The sequence below is a fragment of the Lampris incognitus genome, chromosome 16 (assembly GCF_029633865.1).
Source record: "Lampris incognitus isolate fLamInc1 chromosome 16, fLamInc1.hap2, whole genome shotgun sequence".
Classification (NCBI taxonomy): domain Eukaryota; kingdom Metazoa; phylum Chordata; class Actinopteri; order Lampriformes; family Lampridae; genus Lampris; species Lampris incognitus.
The window spans coordinates 33,070,592-33,093,332 of record NC_079226.1 but is presented as its reverse complement, the minus strand read 5'-3'; positions in this window follow the sequence as shown (position 1 = coordinate 33,093,332).

The following is a 22,741-nucleotide window of genomic DNA, read 5'->3' as shown; positions in this document are numbered from 1 at the left end:
TTCTGGACAAGGATGCAGCAATAATGATCAACACAAAAAAATATCTCATTATGATTTTGTTTTATACCAATATGGCAGTTTTAATTTGCCTCACAGGGCAATTCCTTACCATCTAGTTTCAGGTTTTAAGCGTATTTATTATCAGTGTTGTGTATTTAGACATGCTTTTCTCTCACATCTGATTGTTGCAGTGTCTCTATGGCAGGGTTCAGGCACCCAGAATAAAGGACACACTGAAAGGAGCTTTCGGGGGGGTCAACAAGTCAGCCACCCAAACAAGAAATGGTCCCTTTTCAGTCCATGCTCTTTTAAATGTCCCCTTGAAGATGCTGGAAAAAACAACGCAAACATTCTTTGTTCCGTTTTAGCTGAACTTACCCCGGTGGGTGAAATGACGCGGGTCACGTCTCATCTGTAGCAACACAGAGTACCACCCAGCACACACCCAATTCTGCTCTAACACCTTATTCTCAAATAAAATCTGAGTTTCAGGAGTGTTGATGCTACAGAGAATGGAGCAGTGTTGTAGGGAAGTCGTGACGTGTCAAGCCGCGACCCCGCCGGTGTTTGCATTTTACATTGAAGTGAACGGGAGCTTCTTCCTTGACCAACGTCAGCCAGGGCCAGTGTGTTCTGGCCATCGCACATGATTCAGGGGTAATATGTCTACATTCAGACTGCAAATTACATTCCCCACAATTCTGATTTTTTTCACCCCTCAAAGGTGGCACAGAATGGATGTTGTAGAGAAACGTGAACACAAAAAAAAATTTTTTTTTTTTTAAATAACACACTAAAACGTCTTGATGCATGCTCAATAATCCAGGTAAGAAAATCAAAAAACAAAAATCTTTGAACACGGGGTGCCCGGGTAGCGTAGCGGTCTATTCCATAGTCTATCAACATGGGGATCGTTGGTTTGGATCCCCGTGTTACCTCCGGCTTGGTTGGGCGTCCCTACAGACGCAATTGGCCGTGTCTGCGGGTGGGAAGCCGGATGTAGAAATGTGTCCTGGTTGCTGCACTAGCGCCTCCTCTGGTCAGTTGGGGCACCTGTTCAGGAGGGAGGGGGAACTGGGGTGGAATGGTGTGATCCTACCACGCGCTTCGTCCCCCTGGCAAAACTCCTCACTGTCAGGTGAAAATAAGCGGCTGGCGACTCCACATATATCGGAGGAGGCATGTGGTAGTCTGCAGCCCTCCCCGGATCGGCGGATCGGCAGAGGGCGTGGAGCAGCCACCCGGGACAGCTCGGAAGAGTGGGGTAGTTGGCCAAGTACAACTGGGGAGAAAAAGGTGGGGAACCCCCCCCCCCAAAAAAAGAAAGAAACATATCCAACATGCAGATGTTGTAGAGCAGGTTCAAAATACATTTCAACCCCTTAAACACTGATGGCAAGGGTCACAGAGAGCACTTCATTGCAAAGGTGTTTATCAAGTGCAGCAGCAGAGAGAGCGGGAGAGCGAGAGAGAGAGAGAGAGAGAGAGAGAGAGAGAGAGAGAGAGAGAGAGAGAGAGAGAGAGAGAGAGAGAGAGAGAGAGAGAGAGAGAGAGAGAAAAGAAAATCATATGCAAAACAACCCTGTATATCCATTAGGGGAAATAAAGAGTTTACATAAAACGTGAAAAAACATGCACACATTGCAAAAGCCACCAGGAGAGCAATAAGCAGATGCTTCCCTGGGTATGTGCCAGCTTCAGTCTGCCAGAAAGCTGGAGGAGCTTGGACGTTTGTACCGCACACCCCTCCCTCCTTCCCTGGAGCATATCGCGTTTAGAGATGAGTCAACGAATTCAATAACCGCTGTGTGTAATAAAATATCTGGAATCAACACACAGACAATTTTTCTTTTTCAAACATGTAATATTGATAAGCTACAACAGTGCCAAAAGAAATAATGTGTTCCTGCCGAGCAGCCATGCGTGAGGCGGGACAGGCACTACTTAGTCAGCCCGGGCAAAGGGACTCGATTTAGAAACTTACATCACGACACAGAAAAGTGCAGCCAACTTTTTATTGCACTCAAAGCAAACATAGGGACAGTAAACAAGACCGTGTTTGTAAAAATACTTTGATTCTTCGACCTTTCTGTTAACACGGTAGGGACTCTGGATATTCAGCGTTTCGTACCAGAGGGCCCTGAGATTTTCAACAACACTCCTCCGTTCATCCCATCCAAATCTCATATTCTTTCTTCTTTTCTCCTAATTGTACTTGGCCAATTGCCCCACTCTTCCCATCCACCCCTTTTGCCAATCCGGGGAGGGCTGCAGACTACCATATGCCGCCTCCGATACATGTGGAGTTGCCAGCCGCTTCTTTTCACCTGACAGTGAGGAGTTTCGCCAGGGGGGGACATAGCGTGTGAGAGGATCACGCGATTTCCTGCAGCCCCCCCCCCCCCCCCCGAACAGGCGCCCCAACCGACCAGAGGGGGCACTAGGGCAGCGAACAGGACACAGACCCACATCCGGCTTCCCATCCGCAGACACGGCCAATTGTGTCTGTAGGGATGCCCGACCAAGCCGGAGGTAACACGCGGATTCGAACCAGCGATCCCCGTGTTGGTAGGCGACGGAATAGACTGCTACGCTGCCCGGACGCCCCCTCAGACAACTTTTTTTGGTGCACACCGAAGTTTGAAACCAGCTTTCGGATCTGTGGAAGCTGAGAAACGTAGCTCACTGTCAAGGTAAACAAACCCAGGTCTTTAAAAAACACCCTTGTCGGTAGGTACCAGTATGGAAGCACCCTGAGACTCGTCTATTGATACTATGAGGTAGTGTACAGTAGACAGCATTTTAGCCCTTTCTACCCAAATAAGCATTTTAAAGCAGCACTTACTCTTCTGAACTTGCCTAGACTGATTGCCAGGATCGATGTGGAACATAAGGCGGGATGGCACACGGAGAGAGAGGGTAAAGAGGACTTCTGTCTTTGTCCTGGAAGCAGCTCAATTTTCCGATTTCTTTAACGCTTTGATGTTGTTTTAGCAGAGTTACAGGCTTCAAACACCGACTTACACGTTTCACAAGGTAATCAAAGGTATGTGCGTTTATACGGCCTTAACCACGAGGGTATCCTATTTCCATCAATAACGACAAGAGCCAAGGGCGGGAACAGAAAATCCAGATAAAGTCTACAGTAAAAGTCAGTAACTGCCGGTCCGGAGGCCAAATCTGTCCCATACATAAAAACAATCTGACCTCCAAATCAGCTTACAAATTGATATATATATATATATATATATATATATATATATGTGTGTGTGTGTGTGTGTGTGTGTGTATATATGTATGTATGTATGTATAATCCAGTGAGTCAAGTAAATTCTTTATGAGACAGTACAAGCCTGTTTTATGCCATAAGTAATCATGAGCTGTCAGTAATAATTATAATTATATAATAATAATAATAATTAGCTGTTAATAATAATTGACAACTGATTGCTTATGGCATAAAACAGGCTTGTTCTGTCATAATTATATATAATAATAATAATTAGCTGTTAATAATAATTATTGACAGCTGATGATTGCTTATGGCATGAAACAGGCTCGTACTGTCTCATGAAGAATTTTCTTGACTCACTGGATTATTTTGCTCCTTATTTGAGCACTTTCCCTACCGTTGAGTGTTTCTTTTAACAAAGTTTTATATATATATATTATATATATATATATAGCCATCCATTATCGAAGCCGTTTATCCCAGTTGGGGTTGCGGGATGCTGGAGCCCAGCAGTGTGTGTGTGTGTGTGTGTGTGTGTGTGTGTGTGTGTGATATACCTGTATTACAAGATTAAAAATTATCATCCCTGAAATGCAAATAGGCCTAGTCTCAAACGTGTTTTTAAAATGATTTCTGATTCTGAAAATAAAAGTAGGCAGGGAACAATGTTAGTCCAGAAAAACTCTGCTTCTGCAAGTTTTGAGAAAAGCATGTTGTGTTTGGTAGAATCCCAGACAGTGTATATGGATGCACTTGTGACTTTCTGTTGTTGGGTCAGACCACATACAAGGACTCTGTTACTGTGGGAGGTTCAACTTCTCTGTGTTTCTGTCTGGGGAGGAGAGGCCACAAAAAGTTTCATGACCTGACTTCAAATTATGTCTTGAAATGACTTTTTGCAAACAGAGAAAGCTAAAGTCACACATCGGCCTGCACTGCAAAAAAAAAGAAAAAGAGACAAGCTTACCAAGTTATTTGTTCTTATTTTAAGTCTCACAACTCTTATTTCAAGATATTGCTACTGGCATTTTCTTATCCCAAAGGCAGATATTATTACTTGTTTCGAGACAGTGTTCTTGTTTCATGATGTGTGTGTGTGTGTGTGTGTGTGTGTGTGTGTGTGTGTGTGTGTGTGTGTATGTATGTATATACACTCACTGGCCACTTTATTAGGTACACCTTGCTAGTACCGGGTTGGACCCCCTTTTGCCTTCAGAACTGCCTTAATCCTTCGTGGCATAGATTCAACAAGGTACTGGAAACATTCCTCAGAGAGTTTGGTCCATATTGACATGATAGCATCACGCAGTTGCTGCAGATTTGTTGTCTGCACATCCATGATGCGAATCTCCCGGTCCACCACATCCCAAAGGTGCTCTATTGGATTGAGATCTGGTGACTGTGGAGGCCATTTGAGTACAGTGAACTCATTGTCATGTTCAAGAAACCAGTCTGAGATGATTCGAGCTTTATGACATGGCGCGTTATCCTGCTGGAAGTAGCCATCAGAAGATGGGAACACTGTGGTCATAAAGGGATGGACATGGTCAGCAACAATACTCAGGTAGGCTGTGGGGTTGACACAATGCTCAATTGGTACTAAGGGGCCCAAAGTGTGCCAAGAAAATATCCCCCACACCATTACACCACCACCACTAGCCTGAACCGTTGATACAAGGCAGGATGGATCCATGCTTTCATGTTGTTGACGCTAAATTCTGACCCTACCATCCGAATGTCGCAGCAGAAATCGAGACTCATCAGACCCGGCAACGTTTTTCCAATCTTCTATTGTCCAATTTTGGTGAGCCTGTGCGAATTGTAGCCTCAGTTTCCTGTTCTTAGCTGACAGGAGTGGCACCCGGTGTGGTCTTCTGCTGCTGTAGCCCATCTGCCTCAAGGTTCGACGTGTTGTGCGTTCAGAGATGCTCTTCTGCATACCTCGGTTGTAATGAGTGGTTATTTGAGTTACTGTTGCCTTTCTATCAGCTCGAACCAGTCTGGCCATTCTCCTCTGACCTCTGGCATCAACAAGGCATTTTCGCCCACAGAACTGCCGCTCACTGGATATTTTCTCTTTTTCGGACCATTCTCTGTAAACCCTAGAGATGGTTGTGCGTGAAAATCCCAGTAGATCAGCAGTTTCTGAAATACTCAGACCAGCCCGTCTGGCACCAACAACCATGCCACGTTCAAAGTCACTTAAATCACCTTTCTTCCCCATTCTGATGCTCGGTTTGAACTGCAGCAGATCGTCTTGACCATGTCTACATGCCTAAATGCATTGAGTTGCTGCCATGTGATTGGCTGATTAGAAATTTGCGTTAACGAGCAGTTGGACAGGTGTGCCTAATAAAGTGGCCGGTGAGTGTATATATATTAACTCCTTTATTAAGCCCCATGGGAGACAATTCTTTCTCTGCATTTAACCCATCCTAGCTGTGTAGCTAGGAGCAGTGGGCAGCCGCAGTGCAGCACCATCCGGAGACCAACTCCAGTTCGTCTTTACATTGCCTCGGTCAGGGGCACAGACAATATCAAAATAGCAGGCGTGCGCTAACACCATGAAAATGAAGTAAAGCATTTTTACTATGCACATTCACAGGCATGAGTTTCAATAATAAACTCAAATTGTGAATATAGTCTATTTGCAACGATAACAAATGGAAGGGTGTCTCTAATGACCAACACATGCCAGACTTTACTTGGAGCTCAAACTGAGGGATGAAATGCTATAGACGGCTTGGAAAGATTTTGTGCACTGGAGTCATTTCCCTTGTGAAAGCTTGCTTCAGTCCAGAATGTGTCCTTTTGATTGTCTTTGTATTTGTTGCATGTCGGACTCGGATGACTCGAGCACTAATCCTTCATGTCAGTTGTATCGGAGTGTTTGAGATGCAACCCAGTCTTCTCACGCTGCGAGACAGGACTGTGTTTCATGTGCTGTTTTTTCCCAATTTAATGTGTTTTTTGTTCATATCTCAAACATGCAATAATGTCATCAATTCTAACTGGAAGCTTATTAGTCACTCATTGAAACAGAGCTGTCACCATTTCACTAACCACTCACAAAACATGGTGATGTCATTCAATTATTGCCGCTGATGGCGCTTTTATGGATCCTAACGTTTGATAAACTAGCACCAAATTGGCTATTCCTCGCATTGTCTCACTACACAACTCGAGACATAGTTGATGATGTGTCCAGGACATCACAAGATGTATTTTTCAAAGATATCCAAATATTTTCCATTTTTTTTCTATTTTTGATAAAAACAAACAAAAAGGTCAATAGTCACAGTCTCTGAGGTACAAAGGATGCAGTTTCTGTCTTCATTTCATAGGCCATGGATATTTCCCAAGATCATTTCAATAGAGCTGTGAAATATATATTTTATATATATATATATTATATATATATCCAGCTTCCCACCCACAGACAGCCAATTATGTCTGTAGGGATGCCTGACCAAGCCAGAGGTAACACGGTGATTTGAACCAGCGATCCCCATGTTGGTAGGCAATGGAATAGGCTGCTACGCTACCCAGATGCCCTAAATATGCTAATTTTATAGATAGATCTTGTAGGCTACACTTGCAGGGCTTCATATAGGTTACACTTGCAGAAGTGTGAGCTGCTCTGCATCGCATGCTTGGATACATTGCTACTGATACACTCGTTTCCCCAAAAATTAGCTTCACCAGAGGTCAGCTTAACAGAAACATTCAAACACTTGGATGTTGATGGGGTGGGGGGGGCTACCAAATCCCAAATTGGTTGATCCCAGCCCAGGAGACTACGATTGGTCACCTGACTGATGTAATTACAAATCGGTAGAAGATGTAAGCAGATGAAGGGAAGTAAGTAAGACATAAAAAAGACAAGATGGAGAGGGGAGCTGAAAAAGCCAGAAAAAAAAAAGCTTTACAACATGATGCAGATAAATGTGCCGAACTCAGCAACTTGTTTATGATTAAAACAAGCTACAGATTTGAGCGTGAAAGTACAGAACAAGTGCCAGAAGTTGATGGCAATGATGAGGCAGGTATGCTAGCTTAGTCTACAGTGCCAAGATGTCAGGCATGCAAAGCAAAATATAATGTTTAACGTTGCCTACAAACCACAATTCAAGTTTAGTGTCATGGAATTGTGTGGCAATATGGCACACAACGCATATGATATGAATAAGTGCATTGTTAAATGCAAAATGGTGTGCCGCGACACCGCCTTAGCGTGAGACACTTTGTTGTCTATGCTAGTCTCTAAGCAGCAGCATGTAGACCAGTTTTCTACTGGCGGTGGAGAAGAGACAGTACCAAGTGCCAGCCGCGAGCGCATAACTCCAGAGTGTGCAGGTAGGATTGCTCAGTGTTAAAGACGATCAGAACACTTTTGTTTTGTAGGGAGGGGGACTTGTGCTTAATATTATAACAATTTTTTAAATTTGATTTAGTGCCAGAGGCAGTGCCAGGATGCCCCAGCAATGTGCCCAGAAGGGTCTCTGTTGTGGAAGGCACAGGTTGAGCTGTTGTACTACAGTGTGTGAACAAGCTTACATGACCAGATACATTAGTTCCAATATCTCCACTATTTATACCCGCATATTACTAATCACCTACTATTCTTTTTATCATTAACAGTAGAACAGTAAACATAAAAATACCACAACTGAAAGGGAATAGGACAGGGGCGATTCTAGGATCAGACTTTTAAAGGGGGCTCGGCCCCTAAGGAGAATGTGACATGCATACGGTGCCTTGCAAAAGTGTGCTAAATCACTCATTTCATTGGCTAACAACTGTTACGTTAATATTTTTCTACATAAGATATTTTAATTTACAATACTTTTAATGAACATAACCATTAATTATCATGAGTTTTACACCACAAAATAGTTTTTAAGAAAAGGAAAAATGGATTATACCATTTGCAAAAGTATTCTACACCCCTTTCACTTTGGCAAACCAGAGTTCGGTTATGTGTTACCTTTAGAAGCACCCTAATTAGTTGGGTGGTCTATTGTCCATTCCGTCCATCCATTAGCCAAGCCGCTTATCCGAATTCGGGTCGCGGGACGCTGGAGCCTGTCCCAGCAGCCATTGGGCGGCAGTCGGGGAGACACCCTGGACAGGCCTCCAGTCCATGACAGGGCCGACACATTCACACCTAGGGACAACCCAGCATTCTGGTCTCATAGTCCATCGTAGTGTACAATAATAATGCTTCAGAATGAACAATCACAGATTTCAATACGATCATATAGTACCTGTTTCAGAGAGGACCCACGGTCAGTTAATGGCTGGCTATGACTAGACGGCAAATGGCGGGCTGAATTGCACTCCAACCTAGCGTGGCTTGCCTGCACTCTTCTCCGCTCCCACGTCTCAGGCCTCAAATACATAAAACTTTAGCTGTTCTAGATTTAGTATTTCTTGAGCAAAGAAAACCCTGTGCTTATTCAAACAACTAGTCCTTTATTTAGCCCGGCATACTTCGCCTCGCAGCAACCAGAACCCGCCCACTACTGGCGTTTATTCTTTTACAGTTGATTGAAGCGACTACCAACAATTCTGGCTCAATACTGCCGCCTACTGGAGGGTGTACAAAACTGTACTGGGGCGGGGTGGAGCTATGCAGTTTGAGAATCCAATGGAGTTACGAGATTTGGTCACAAGCCCTTTTTAATACTTTTCATTGGTTAAATAAGCCACAGAAGATGTAAAGGGTGACCAATAACATTGATTTAGAAGAAAATAATAATGATAAAAAAGACTAAATATGGAGATATGAAGTTTCCGTCATATCTCCACATTTAGTGATGATTTAAGCCCTCAGACAAGTTCAGAAAATTTAATATTAGAGGTCTAAAAATTATTTCAGAAAATGATAATAATTAAATAATAATAATGATTATTAGTAGTAGTAGTAGTAGTAGTAGTATTTCTATTATTATTACTTCTATTATTATTATTATTATTATTTTAGAGGTGCTGATATGAAATTTAGGTGTGCTTGACCACCCCTAAAAAGAGTCTAAAATCACCTATGGAATATGATGAAAAGAATATGAAATAAGACTGCATGGTTTGGCATGGAGAAAAAGTCTACGTTGTTTCAGTTAAAACATGTTTCCGTGTTAAATTAGCTAAAGCCTTACAGATTGTTTTTTATTGTAATTGAATGCAGGTATAGATGAGTCTCATAGGCCTACTGAAGGAAGTGTAAAAGAGAGCAAAGTCTACTCAGAGACTGATGACAGAGATGACAACAGCTCAGCAGCAGACTGCTGAACCACAAGCTACACTTTGCTTGCCCTCAGTCACTGTGTGTGTATGTGTGTGTGTGTTTGTTATCATCCTCAATAAATATCAAAACTTCCTATACCAAAAGTTTTCAACAGCAAAGATGGAACCAATTTACCTCTCAATTTACCAGTCAATCTTCGTTCCAGTCCTCACCTATGGTCAAGAGCTTTGGGTAGTGACCGAAAGGGTGAGATCGCGGATACAAGCGGCTGAAATGAGTTTCCTCCATAGGGTGTCTGGGCTCAGCCTTAGCGATAAGGTGAGGCGCTTGGACATCTGGAGGGTGCTCGGAGGAGAGCCGCTGCTCCTTTGCATCGAAAGGAGCCAGTTGAGATGGTTCGGGCATCTGATTAGGATGCCTCCTGGGCGCCTTCCTTTGGAGGTTTACCGGGCACGGGCAACTGGAAGGAGACCCCGGGGTAGACCCAGAACTCGCTGGAGGGACTACATGTCCAATCTGGCCTGGGAATGCCTTGGGATCCCCCAGGAGGAGCTGGAGGGCGTTGCTGGTGAGAGGGACGTCTGGAGTGCCCTACTTAGCTTGCTGCCACTGCGACCCGACCCCGGAAAAGTGGCGGAAGATGACATGAGATGAGATGAGAAGATGGAATCAACCACAAATGGCTGACTTACTGTGAAATAAAACAATCTCTATACTGTTCTGTCTGTTTTGGAATTTGCACCTTTGGTTAGTGATAGCCCTTTCATAAAGGGAGGCAGGAAAACCTGGAAACATGTTCACCAAAGGATAGGGGAACATGAAAAAAGTAAGATCCATAGAGATAGTGCAGATGCTTACTTTCTAAATGTAAAAAAGACAGATGTGAAAAGTCTGCTGACTGGCAACCAAATGTCATTACATAGCGAGCAAGTGAAGAAGAAACATCAGGTGATGGAGCGCATAGTGGATCTCATTAAAGTTATAGGCAAATGTGGCCTTAGCTACAGGGGAGACAAAGCAGAGGCTGCTTGTAGCTTGGAAAACATTGCTGTTAATCATCGCAATGTCCTAGAATTGATTCCGCTCTGGAGCAAATATGACGTTTACCTCCAACAGCAGTTGCATAGAGAATAGTAAGAAGCAGCATGAAACTGGTGCAAAGGGCAGATGATCTCATTACCCTGCTGTCAAAAGACACAATCAACAAAGTTGTGGATGTCATCAGCCAACTGATAAAGGCCATTATCACAGAGGACGTTAGATAGGCAGGCATGTATTCAGTCCAAGTAGATACAACCCAAGACATCAGCTCAAAAGACCAGTGTTCTATCATACTAGATATTTCACAGATGTCATGAAAGATTCATGAAAGATTGATTGCTATGATTGATTGCTAAGGTGGGCGGTGAATCTTCCACAGGGCAGTATTTTGAAGAGCTACTGAAACAAGTATTATTGAAGCTCAATATAGACACTGGCACATGTGTGAGCAACTCAACGGATGGTGCAGCTAATATGCAGGGACAGTATCGAGGGTTCTCTACACTCCTCTCTGAGCAGTCTCCTATTCAGATTCATAAATGGTGTTACACTCATCTTCTGAATCTTGTACTGGCAGACACAACAGACAGTGTTGTGGAAAGTGCATCACCGTTTTCACTGTTTAATGATATAGCAGTGTTCATAAGAGACATCACTTTGAACGAGTTAAGAGAGCAGCCGATGAGTTTGGGAAGTGGGCCAATGGAAAGCTACAAGAGAAGGAAGACTGTGATCTGGTAGTGCAGACTGCCCTAACTGAGAAAAGGGTCAGAAAAATGAAAAAAAAATGCCAGGAGAGCTCACAGAAGATGAGCCACCAGCATCACCTAACACTGACTTAAAACCTCATTGTAGACACTGTAACAGACAGTAATCATGGGAGGTTTTCTGCTAATGCAAAACTTTGCTCAAATTCTGCCTGTTTGGACACTAGAAACTTTGCTCAATTGAGGCAAAATGGGCTCCCCAACTCAGCTCTCAGAGAAATGAACAAATGTCTGCTTAGGTTTGACTATAGCACTACAGTTGGCTGATTATGTGGTGAGCTGTTCAGACTTGCATCCCAGAGGGAGAGAATAAAAATGTCCCCTCTAGAGGGTGACACTGTCAGGACAGGTAGTGAGATGCCACAAGGAAGTGAGGAGGATAATTCCATGGAACAGCAGGGTGTGGAACTAGAGAGCAAAAATTGTGTCATTTGTGTTCATCTCATCTGCTCACAGTACAATCTCCTAACTGATGCCTTGCATGTTACAAGTTACCATTAAACTTTTACTAACTAATTACTTTTAAAGCCCTACATGGCCTTGCCCCTACATATACCACTGATTTACTCACACCCCATGGGCCTGGTCACTGTCTGCACTCCTCAGGCCGGTCCTTTTAACTGTTCCCTTAGCCAGCCTTGTTACTAAAGGCGACCGGACATTTTCTGTAAGAGCCCCACAGTGGTGGAACTCCCTGCCTGAGGAAATTAGGCTAGCAAACTCACTGCCTTCTTTTAAATCACTTCTTAAAACTTACTTCTACAGGAAGGTTATTTTATAGTAAATCCATTGTTGCCCAACTTTCATTTATTTATTTATTGTTTATATTGTTTGTATCATATACTTTTATAATTTTACATTTCTAATTCTTTATATTTTATACTTTTCTTTCATCGCCTTATTTTGGTTGTTTTCATCATTTGTTTTATCGGCTATAATTCTCTTCATTTTAATTATGCTCTTGCGACTTTATCCTGATCGTGTTTTACCTTGTTCGGTGGAGCAGATCTGGTATTATGTCCTATATTTTTATTGTATTTTGTTGTTTTATCTTGACTATGTGCATTATTCTATCCTGTTGCATGAGGCACTTTGTAACATTGTTTAGAAAGGTTTGATATAAATAAAGTTTATTATTATTATTATACAAATTTCCTTTAACTTTATGCCATAATACAACATAATAACCGGGCCCATTCCTTGGGCCTAGGGTTAGAATGAGGTAGAAGTCTATTTGATGGATAGTGCCTTTCTTAGGATATGAGATGCTCCAAGCAGTGCGGTCTTCTGTAGTTCTTGTATTCTGATGTTACCCGGGATCCGTTGGGTGTATTTCTCCATCGCTTTTTTTGCAAGTCCCAGGGCTCCTGTCACTACAGGCATTGTTGTGGTTTTCATTCCCCACATTCATTCAATCTCGATTTCAAGGTCTTTATATTTCGACAGTTTTTCAGCTACTTTTACTGAGGTGTTCCTTTCAGTCGGGATGGACATGTCGATGAGGAGGCAGCTTTTTTCTTTTTTGTTCTTGATGATGATGTCTGGTCTGTTGGCCTTTATCTCACGATCTGTCTGTATTGGCATGTCCCATAAGGTTGTGATGTCGTCTTTTTCTGTTACTGTTTGGGGCTCGTGCTCGAACCATTTTTCTTTTGTGTTGATGTTGAATTCTTTGCAGCTGTTCCAGTGCAGGTATGTGGCGGCCTTGTTGTGTCTCTGTAGGTATTCAATTTTGGCCAGCTCAGGGCACCCTGCCACGATATGGTCAATGGTTTCCTGGAATTGACCACATATCCTGCACGCTGGGTCTGTGCCATGTTTGAGGATTTTGCTCTGTTATTATTATTATTAACACTGTCCATCACACCTGCGAGAGAATCTTCTCAACAGTGAAATTTATAAAAAAAACAATTCAGGAGTACTTCAACCCAGAAGCATGCGGAGGCATTCATGCTCATGTGCACTGAGGAAGAAATTCTCACATCTTTGGACAATGATACTATACTAAACAAAGTTGCAGAGACCAGTGCACTGCTCAGGCATGCATCAGTGTTTTAGAGTTGGCCATGTTTCCTTGAAGCTACACTCATGCACTGGGAAAAATAGACAACGATGTCCTTAGAAAGTTATGTTGACAATTAAAAAGTTGCAGAGAACAGTGCAATGCTTTCATGTTATTTTTTTATTTATCCGTGTTTGAGGGTTGGATATCTTTAGCTGTGAACACTCATTTCCACTGAATATAGATTTTGATATTGTAGAAAAAGACATTGTAATGTTGTAGAGAATAGTTCAGTCATATTTAAGTTTGAGGGTTGGACATGTGCACTTTAACCCAGGAGCACCTGGAGGCGTTCATGCTGCTGAGCACTGAGAAAGACATGCTCATGTCTTCAGATGATACTGTAATGAAATAAGTTTCATAGACCAGTGTACCGCTCATGCATTGATTTATGTTACATTCATGCACAGGCAAATGGAGATTATGGTGTTCTTAGGAAGTTATAAGAGAGAACAGAGCAGTACTTTTAGATTTATTCATGTTTGGCAGTTGTATGTCTTTAGTAGTTCAGTCATTTGCACTGCAAAACAGATTTTGATGATCTACAAAAACCCATTGCGAGGTAGTAGAGAAAAGTGCAATACATATATCAATGTTTCATGGTTGGATACGTAAGTTTTATTTTATTTTGCTCTTTTCTACTGGTGAGAGTGAGAGAGAGAGTGAGAGAGCTGGCTGATTAGCATGGAGAGAAGAAAGGTAGGTATACTGTGTGTGCAAGAGACCAGGTGGAAGGGGAGTAAGGCCAGGAATATCAGAGGTGGATTCAAACCGATTTTCAAGAATAAGGGAGAAGTGCAGAGCTGCAGTAATTGCGGAGGTATAACGTTGATAAGCTACAGCATGAAGATATAGGAAAGAGTAGCGGAAGCTAGGTTAAGAGGAGAGGTGATGATTAGTGAGCAGCAGTATGGTTTCATGTAAGAAAAGAGCACTACAGATATGATGTTTTCTTTGAGAATGTTGATGGAGAAGTATAGAAAAGGTCAGAACATTGTGTCTTTGTGGATTTAGAGAAAACATATTACAGGGTGCTGAGAGAGGAGGTGTGGTATTGTATGAGGAAGTCAGGAGTGGCAGAGAAGTATGTAGGAGTAGTGAAGGATATGTATGAGGGCAGTGTGACAGTGGTGAGGTGTGCGGTTGGAATGACAGATGGGTTCAAGGAAGAGGTGGGATTACATCAAGGATCGGCTCTGAGCCCTTTCTTGTTTGCAATGGTGATGGACAGGTTGATGGACGAGATCAGGCAGGAGTCTCTGTAGACTATGATGTTTGCGGATGACATTGTGATCTGTAGTGAGGGTAGCGAGCAGGTTGAGGAGAGCCTGGAGAGGTGGAGGCATGCACTGGAGAGAAGAGGAATGAAAGTCAGCAGGAGCAAGACGGACTACCTATGCAGGAACAAGAAGGAGGATAGTGGATTGGTGAGGATGCAAGGAGTAGAGGTGGCGAAGGTGGAGGAGTTTAAATACTTGGGGTTAACTGCTCAATGTAATGGGGAGTACAGAAGAGAGGTGAACAAGAGAGTGCAGCAGGGTGGAGTGGGTGGAGAAGAGTGTCAGGAGTGATTTGTGACAGAAGGGTACCAGCAGGAGTTAAAGGGAAGGTTTACAAGATGGTGGTGAGATCAGCTAGGTTGTATGGCTTGGAGATGATGGTTCTGACGAAAAGACAGGAGGCGGAGCTGGAGGTGGCAGAGTTGAAGATGCTAAGAGTTTCATTGGGAGTGATGAAGATGGACAGGATTAGGAATGAGTATATTAGAGGGAAAGTTCAGGTTGGACGGTTTGGAGACAAAGCAAGATTGAGATGGCTTGGATATGTGTGGAGGAGAGATGCTGGGTGCATTGGGAGAAGGATGCTGAATATGGAGCTGCCAGGGAAGATGAAAAGACGAAGGCCAAAGAGGAGGTTTATGGATGTGGAGAGGGAGGACATGCAGGTGGTTGGTGTGACAGAGGAAGAGGACTAGAAGAGATGGAAATGGATGATCTGTTGTGGCAACCCCTAACGGGAGCAGCCAAAAGAAGGAGAAGGAAGAGAAGAAGAAGAAGAAGAAGAGGACGAGGAAGAAGAAGAAGAAGAAGAAGAAGAAGATATATCTCCAGTATAATAGGTTGTGAACTAAAGTGGACTGGTCTGAGGCATGAAACTCCCGTGTTGAAAATGATTCCCACTCTGGCCTTGTCTGTGAGAGCCCCTCTCTCCTCCTCGCTCGCCTCCCTGCACTGTTTCCTCAAGCTTTTACGCTCTTGCCCGAGTACATGGACCTTGTTCGCCCTGTTTTTCATTGGGCATGAGGCCCTCTCTGCTTTCTTTTCCTCCAAGCTGAATCTCTTAGCTGCTAGGCTGAAAGTGATGGTGGTCATTGTTTGGAGCCGTCTGTCAGCTTCACGTTTGGCAGTTGCTTCCCAGATGGAATCGGCACCTTAGTCAAACTGGAGCCACTCTTTCTCCTCGCTGGCTTGGGGCCACGTGATCTGACGATGTTCTGATGTTCTGTGTGGGGCTGAGGCTTTTGTTACCTGGGGGTTCCGGGCACTGTGGATTGACTCTGTCCACAAGGAGTGGATCCTGAGCACTGTGATACTTGCCCCATCTGCACACATTTTATCTTAGGGTGCTTACGCCCCCTTGGGTACCCCTTGGGATATCTAATTATACAACTACAATGGATTTTTTTTTTTGCTTTACTGTAGTGAACATGTCTGTGGTTCTTAACATTTTTTTCCAGTTGAAAAAAATACCACTATAACAATTCCAGAAATGGCTGTCACAGCGTTGACTGTTTCCGCTAATGTAAACACAATCATTGAGAAACACAAATGCCTACATACTGTGATTGGCTCTTAAAAGCAACAACGGCAGAGTAATAAACAGACTTCCACAGCGCCTCATTAACATTAAACCACAGTCTGCTGAGAACTTTGTGGAAGAGTAACAATAATGTCTGCCATCTGACAGGAATTAAGTGTCGTCCCCCCTCCCCCAGACAATCACATCCTATGCAGAGGGATGTCAGTTTGTATAAAGGAAAAGTTCCCCTATTTTTCTCCTCCATTTTCAAGAGCAGTGAAGAGATGATAATAGGATTAAGTACGTACCTCACCTTGATGCTAAAATCAGCCTCAGCTATTACATTTCAAGACAGCTGAGGCCTTGAGTGCCCAGGATGGAGCTCCAGGTGTGTCTTGACAAGCTAATTTACCCTCATTGTTTCCCTTGGCTCAGTGTCAGCACACACCATCCAGGAGAAAAGAGCTGTGGTAATTCCACGTTCAGGACGTAATTGGCCATGGAGAGTCGGAACCCTCCTGAACCCATTCCTGTGCCAAAAAAACTTAACGAAATTAAGATATGTAGACAGACAGACAGACAGACAGACAATGTGGCAATCTGATTTCTCATGTCACACAAGTCATTGCATTATTGGTGCAGAAAGGTACAATCAAAGTTTGTGAGTGCCATTAAACGCAAATAATGAAAACGTACATCAATAAATTTGTCATGTAAGACCCTCACCGTTCAGAACAGGTATGTCTGAAGGATTAACATATTACACCAATCCTCTTAAAACCTAGTAGCCAAGGGCCACCCTCTGGGTGGCGGAGCAGTCTATTCTGTTGCCTACCAACATAGGGATCGCCGGTCAGAATCCCCGTGTTACCTCCAGCTTGGTTGGTCACCCCCACAGACACAATTGGCTGTGTCTGCAGGTGGGAAGCCGGATGTGGGCACGTATCCTGGTCGCTGCACCAGCGCCTCTTCTGGTTGGTCAGGGACACCTGTTCGGGGGCTGGGGGGGATAGCGTGATCCTCCCATGTGCTACGTCCTCCTGGCGAAACTCCTCACCGTCAGGTGAAAGAAGCGGATGGTGACTCCACATGTATTGGAGGAGGCATGTGGTAGTCTGCAGCCCTCCCCGGATCGGCAGAGAGGGTGGAGCAGTGACTGGGATGGCTCGGAAGAGTGGGGTAATTGGTCGGATACAATTGGGGAGGAAAAGGGAAACAAAAAACCCAACAACTCAGTGTGAGAGAGAGAGAGAGAGAGAGAGAGAGAGAGAGAGAGAGAGAGAGAGAGAGAGAGAAAACAATGAATATCACCAGATATGGCTACATTTGACAATGCAGTTGGTATGACAAGACCAGAATTTGCAAAAAGAAAACCAGAAATATGAAATGCTGGGTGAAACTTCATCTACGTTTGGTCATTTTCGAGGTTTTACTCTGGTTTTACTGTGTTGAGCTACATTTCACCAGCTCTCACCTCTGAAAAACGGCGAACAGTTTCTTCTTCAAGTTTCTACACACACACACACACACACACACACACACACACACACACACACACACACACACACACACACACACACACACAGAGCCAAGACGAGGCCGAGAGAGTTTTCCAGACAGGTGTTTATTTTGCTGACACTACAGTTAAGGTGTGCAACTGTAAAACAATACATGAGTCATCGTAGGAAGTCAGTGCTACTTGATGCTATTGCCTTAACAAAAAACAGTATAAAACAGTAACATTCCAATAGAAAACCGAGGGAGAACATGTCACTCTGGTCCAGGACAGACTGGGAGGTCTCCCCGGGGCCTCATTTATGAAAAGGGCCTAACATACAAAATTATGCTTTCTACTGCGACCCAAAGGAAGTAAGTAATCTATGAGCAAAATTCGGTGGACTACGTCAGGTCTCTCCAATACCCCAGGATGAACTAAGTGATCACAGCCATTTCTGCTGCGGCCCGTGAGACAGAAATCCTGCTATAATAGGTGCGGTGTAGATACTATTTTTATTTGCTTTTAGATCCTATTTCCTAAGCAGATGATGTGATTAAGTGTCACATCCAGTCGGATAATCTGCTTCATAAATGAAGCCCCCGGGTCCTGCATGTCTGTACTCAGAGAGGTGGAGAGATACTGTCAGTCGGTCGGCACATCACAGACAGACTGCATGTTAACATGCCGGGGGAGACCATGGTGGGGAGAGAGAGAGAGAGAGAGAGAGAGAGAGAGAGAGAGAGAGAGAGAGAGAGAGAGAGAGAGAGAGAGAGAGAGAGAGATGATAAAGGGGTGAGACAGGACAGGAAGGGGGTGAGGTTCTTCTGGAGATAAATAGAGAGAGAAAAGTAGGGGGGTAGGAAAAAGGCATCTCGTACAATAAAAAAGTAGATGTAGAGAGAAAGTGGTGGAGAGTGGGAGAGAGAGAGGGGCAAAGTGAGAGAGCAAGAGACAGAAATGTTAAGACTGAGCTCCAATGAGAGGAGGGGTAGAGAGAGAGAGAGAGAGAGAGAGAGAGAGAGAGAGAGAGAGAGAGAGAGAGAGAGAGAGAGAGAGAGAGAGAGAGAGGCATCTCCTCCAAACCCATAAAGAGAGTGGGGGAGTAGGGGATGAGAGGCATCACTCTGCCCACAGAGAAGATGAAAGCAGGAGGGAATGAAAATAGATCAGGGCCAGGTGAGGTGAGGTGAGGAGAGGAGTAAGAGAGAGACAAAAAGAGAAGAAGAAGAGAGAGAGAGGCTAGAGGTGTGGGTGGGTCGTACATTCAAGGTGGCAGAGCCTAAAAAAACCCCCATGGCGGTTCCTGTGATGAAAAGAGCAGGCCCCACATCACAGGAGGAGACACCCTTCATTCGCTTGTCACAAAAAAGAACAGAATAAATAATAATCATAAAAAAAGAAAGAAAGACAGACAGGAGCTGATCAAACATCTCTGTCTCATGCTCGCTGCTGCCACAACAGCCGCAGCTGTCCAGGTCCCAGTAAAGAACTAAAAAAAGAAAAGAAGAAAAAGTCAGATAAGCCAGGCTTGTGTTGCAGACTTTCTATAGCGTTGTAGTCATCATAAAAGCCCCCCTGCCCCATGAGCACTGCAGCAGCTGCTGGGGACACTTCTCCCCCTTTGAATGTTTTATGCAGAGGAACATCGGTATACTGGGATGCAGAACACAAAACCCTTAGCTGGTGCAAAACTTTCCTTTCCCAACCACCGCATTTTTGTGTCTTCCGATGGCTAAAAAGAGCAGGAAAGTTGAACGACTCCCCTGACGGGGGGGGGGGGGGCGGCATTGCAGCAGCAGAGTAGGGACACTCTGAGAAATGGCTCCACCGGTTCGAGAGAGAGGTACAGCACTGTATAAGAAGAGATATGTGCATACACCCACATACCCCGCGTACCCCGCAAGCTTTTGACAGGGCTTAACAAAGCCTGCTGGAAAGTCATCTCAAGTTTCAGGCGAGTTAACCGAGAGGCAAATCTTCAGGTGTGATGTTTGGGTTCCTTACGCAGCGCTGGAGAGTCTGAAGGGTGCTGTATACGGGATGAGTTTCACCCTTCCCAGGTCCAAAATAGATACAGAACGGCGCCGGAAACATCGGAGAGAAGAACGGGGACAAACTGCTGTTTTAATCGTAGGCCCCTTTGTTATTTCTTATTCTGTGTTAACAGTGTATGTAGTTTAACATGTAAAATGTGCAGGAACCCCACCAGAGTGTTGCAGTACCGCTTGCTGTCTTATGTACATACATACACACATACATACATAGACACCCCTCGACTGGATTCGACCCAGTAACTGGACTAACCTTCTAACAGAGCTTCACAAACCCTGCTGGGAAATTGCTCTAGTAATGTAAAGTTTCATGCAAGTTTACTGAGGCAAACCTAGAGGAGGGCCGTGTGCAGGAGTTACTGTTCTATATAAAGACTTAGTATGTACGTGAAGAGCTCATTTTAAAAACAATGTACATCCAGTCTGGAAAAAAATATGTATAGAAATACATATATTTTACCCGAAGTTCATCATTTAATGCTCCTTAAAATCTCACACCAGTCTGGAAAACCGTTGCACCGTGGATGTAAATCACTGCCCGTCTTTTAAAATGTACCAGAACTCGTTTTAATTTTGTGCTACCAATACCTTTTAAGAGGGCAGTTTTCTTCAAAGGATCAAGATCTGCTTTTGGAGCCCACCTCTTGATACACACGTACACCCATCAACCTGACGTTACTGCACGAGTTACATGAAGGTTTTATTCCCTACCGCCGCAAAGTCGGGGCCTCATTAGTCACTTTACTGTGTCTCAACAGAGATCATCATAAAGAATCATCTAGAAAAATCACTTCTCTTTTCCAGCACGAGAAAAATCACAGGTTGCATAGTTTGGTGATAACAACGGAAGTTACATGGCTGTAAAAGAGCGATATTACACTCGTCCACATGTACGGCTGGTATTCTTGCAGCCATGACAGAAGCCCGCGTTAAGACATCATTTCTACATCTATCCTAGAAGCAGTGCCGACCCATGTGCTCTAGAGCAAGGCATCATTGTTCTGGTGGATATGCTCGGAGGCCAGCGATGGAAGACGATGGCTGTATGAATGTGAGGCTGAGCAGTGCTGCAAATGAGTGAGCACTCGGTGAAACCCTCACCACTATCAACAAGATTAGCAGGAGTGGAGAAGTGGGCGGAGTTATATGGGGAGGGGGGCTTGGTTCCCGGAAGAAAAAAAATCCCATTCATTTTCCCATAGACAACGTCACGAGACTGGCTAGTCGAGCATTTCTAACACTGGAAAAAAATTCTGGTTCTTTGAAAATAAAAAGGACAGTCTTGTCCTTTATTTTCAAGGAACCAGAATTTTATACGTAACATATGTGAACTACACGTCCCAGTGTGCATTGTGTTCAGAATCATCCAATCACAGTTCTTAAAATTCTGTCGTCTGCGCTGGCGAAGGTTTGGCTAAATTAATTCTTTGGCTGGGCGTCCGGGTAGCGTAGAGGTCTATTCTGTTGCCTACCGACACGGAAATCGCCAGTTCGAATCCCTGGTCAGGCGTCCCTACAGACACAATTGGCCGTGTCGGCGGGTGGGAAGTCGGATGTGGGTAAGTCGGCTGTGGCCAAGTACAATGTACAATTGGGGAGAAAAAGGGTAACGCCCCCAGTGGCGCCCCCAAGGGGTGGCCAGGGGTGACCACGGCCACCCGGATACTATCCCAGGCCCCCCCGCTGGCCCCCCCAGCCACGAGTCGCATATGCAGAATATGCTTCTGATTATGCATAATATGCTTCTATCTGACATTTTACATTAGGTGCTGTTCATTTAAATCAATAATGTATATTTTTCTTAACTCTCATATTGACAGTTTTCAACTAGCCTATACAGTATACTGCAACAGCATCATAGAATTCCCGAAATTCAGTCATGGCTTTTGGTTTTGGTGTGCCACCCCAAGATTTTCAGTGGCCCCATTTGGCCACCCCGATGAAAAATTTCTGGGGGCGCCACTGCACCCCCCCTCTTTGGATAAAATAATTCAGCAGTAATTTTAACCGATTCACAAACAAGAACTACGGTGTGTTGTTTTGTTCCTGACTTACTGACCTGACCACCGGTCTGACACGCATCAGTGTGCATCCCACCACTTTCCTCCAACCGGTTCTGCAATGCAGCGGTGGATTCGCCATCATAGCGCCCGTTGTCGCTCGTGGGTGCTGTAGTTTTTGACACACCGAACAGACTGAAAAACGTTCTTTTCCCATCAGGAATGAAATGAAACCCTTCTTAACTGATGGCCATGAGATAACCCTAAAGTACTGCTAAAGCATCCGGGAGACTCCCGCGTTTCTGTTTTGAGTATTTACGCGGTAGTCATTGAAAAGAAAATCCAATGGGCGGAATCAGAGCCCTAGAAAGAGAGAGTTACGTCAACTCCGTAGACGTCATGGGCCAATTATTTAACAGCAATGGCGGATCATGGCAGCCCCGGATAGTTCCAAACCGTGCGCATAGAATATGTGTCACGTTGGGATATATCTATAGCTATATATAAATGTAAAAATCTGAAAATATTGGTTAGTAGTCACCAGGAATCGCGGCTATGCAGTTCATTTAAATGACCCGCCAAGCTTCGCTTGGAACTATTCGGCGGCTACATGAACCACGTGACCCTCTCGCGCTCTGACCCCTCATTGACGCAACTCTCTCTTTCTAGGGCTCCGGGTGGAATGAATGGGAACGACTATTCTGTGAACCGGTCGGTGGCTCCGCCCACTTCTCTCCTCCACTGTAGCCTCCTTTTCAAACGTCTCAAAGCACAACTTAATGAGCACCTCGTCACGTGCCTGTTATGCCTCTTAATGACCAGCAGTCTGACTTTATACCTTTTACCAACACAGCTACCAGCTCCTACCCACTTACAGGGTGGCTGAAATGTCAAATATAAAACAGACGACTCGGTTTGACTGTCAAAAAAAGAAAAAAAAAGATCTGTTGACAGACTTTTCACATTAAATGGCTTCAACCATCTTTAAATGGAGGATAGGTGTCGGCTGTGTTTACTTTGGGACATTTTATTTCCACTTAACCC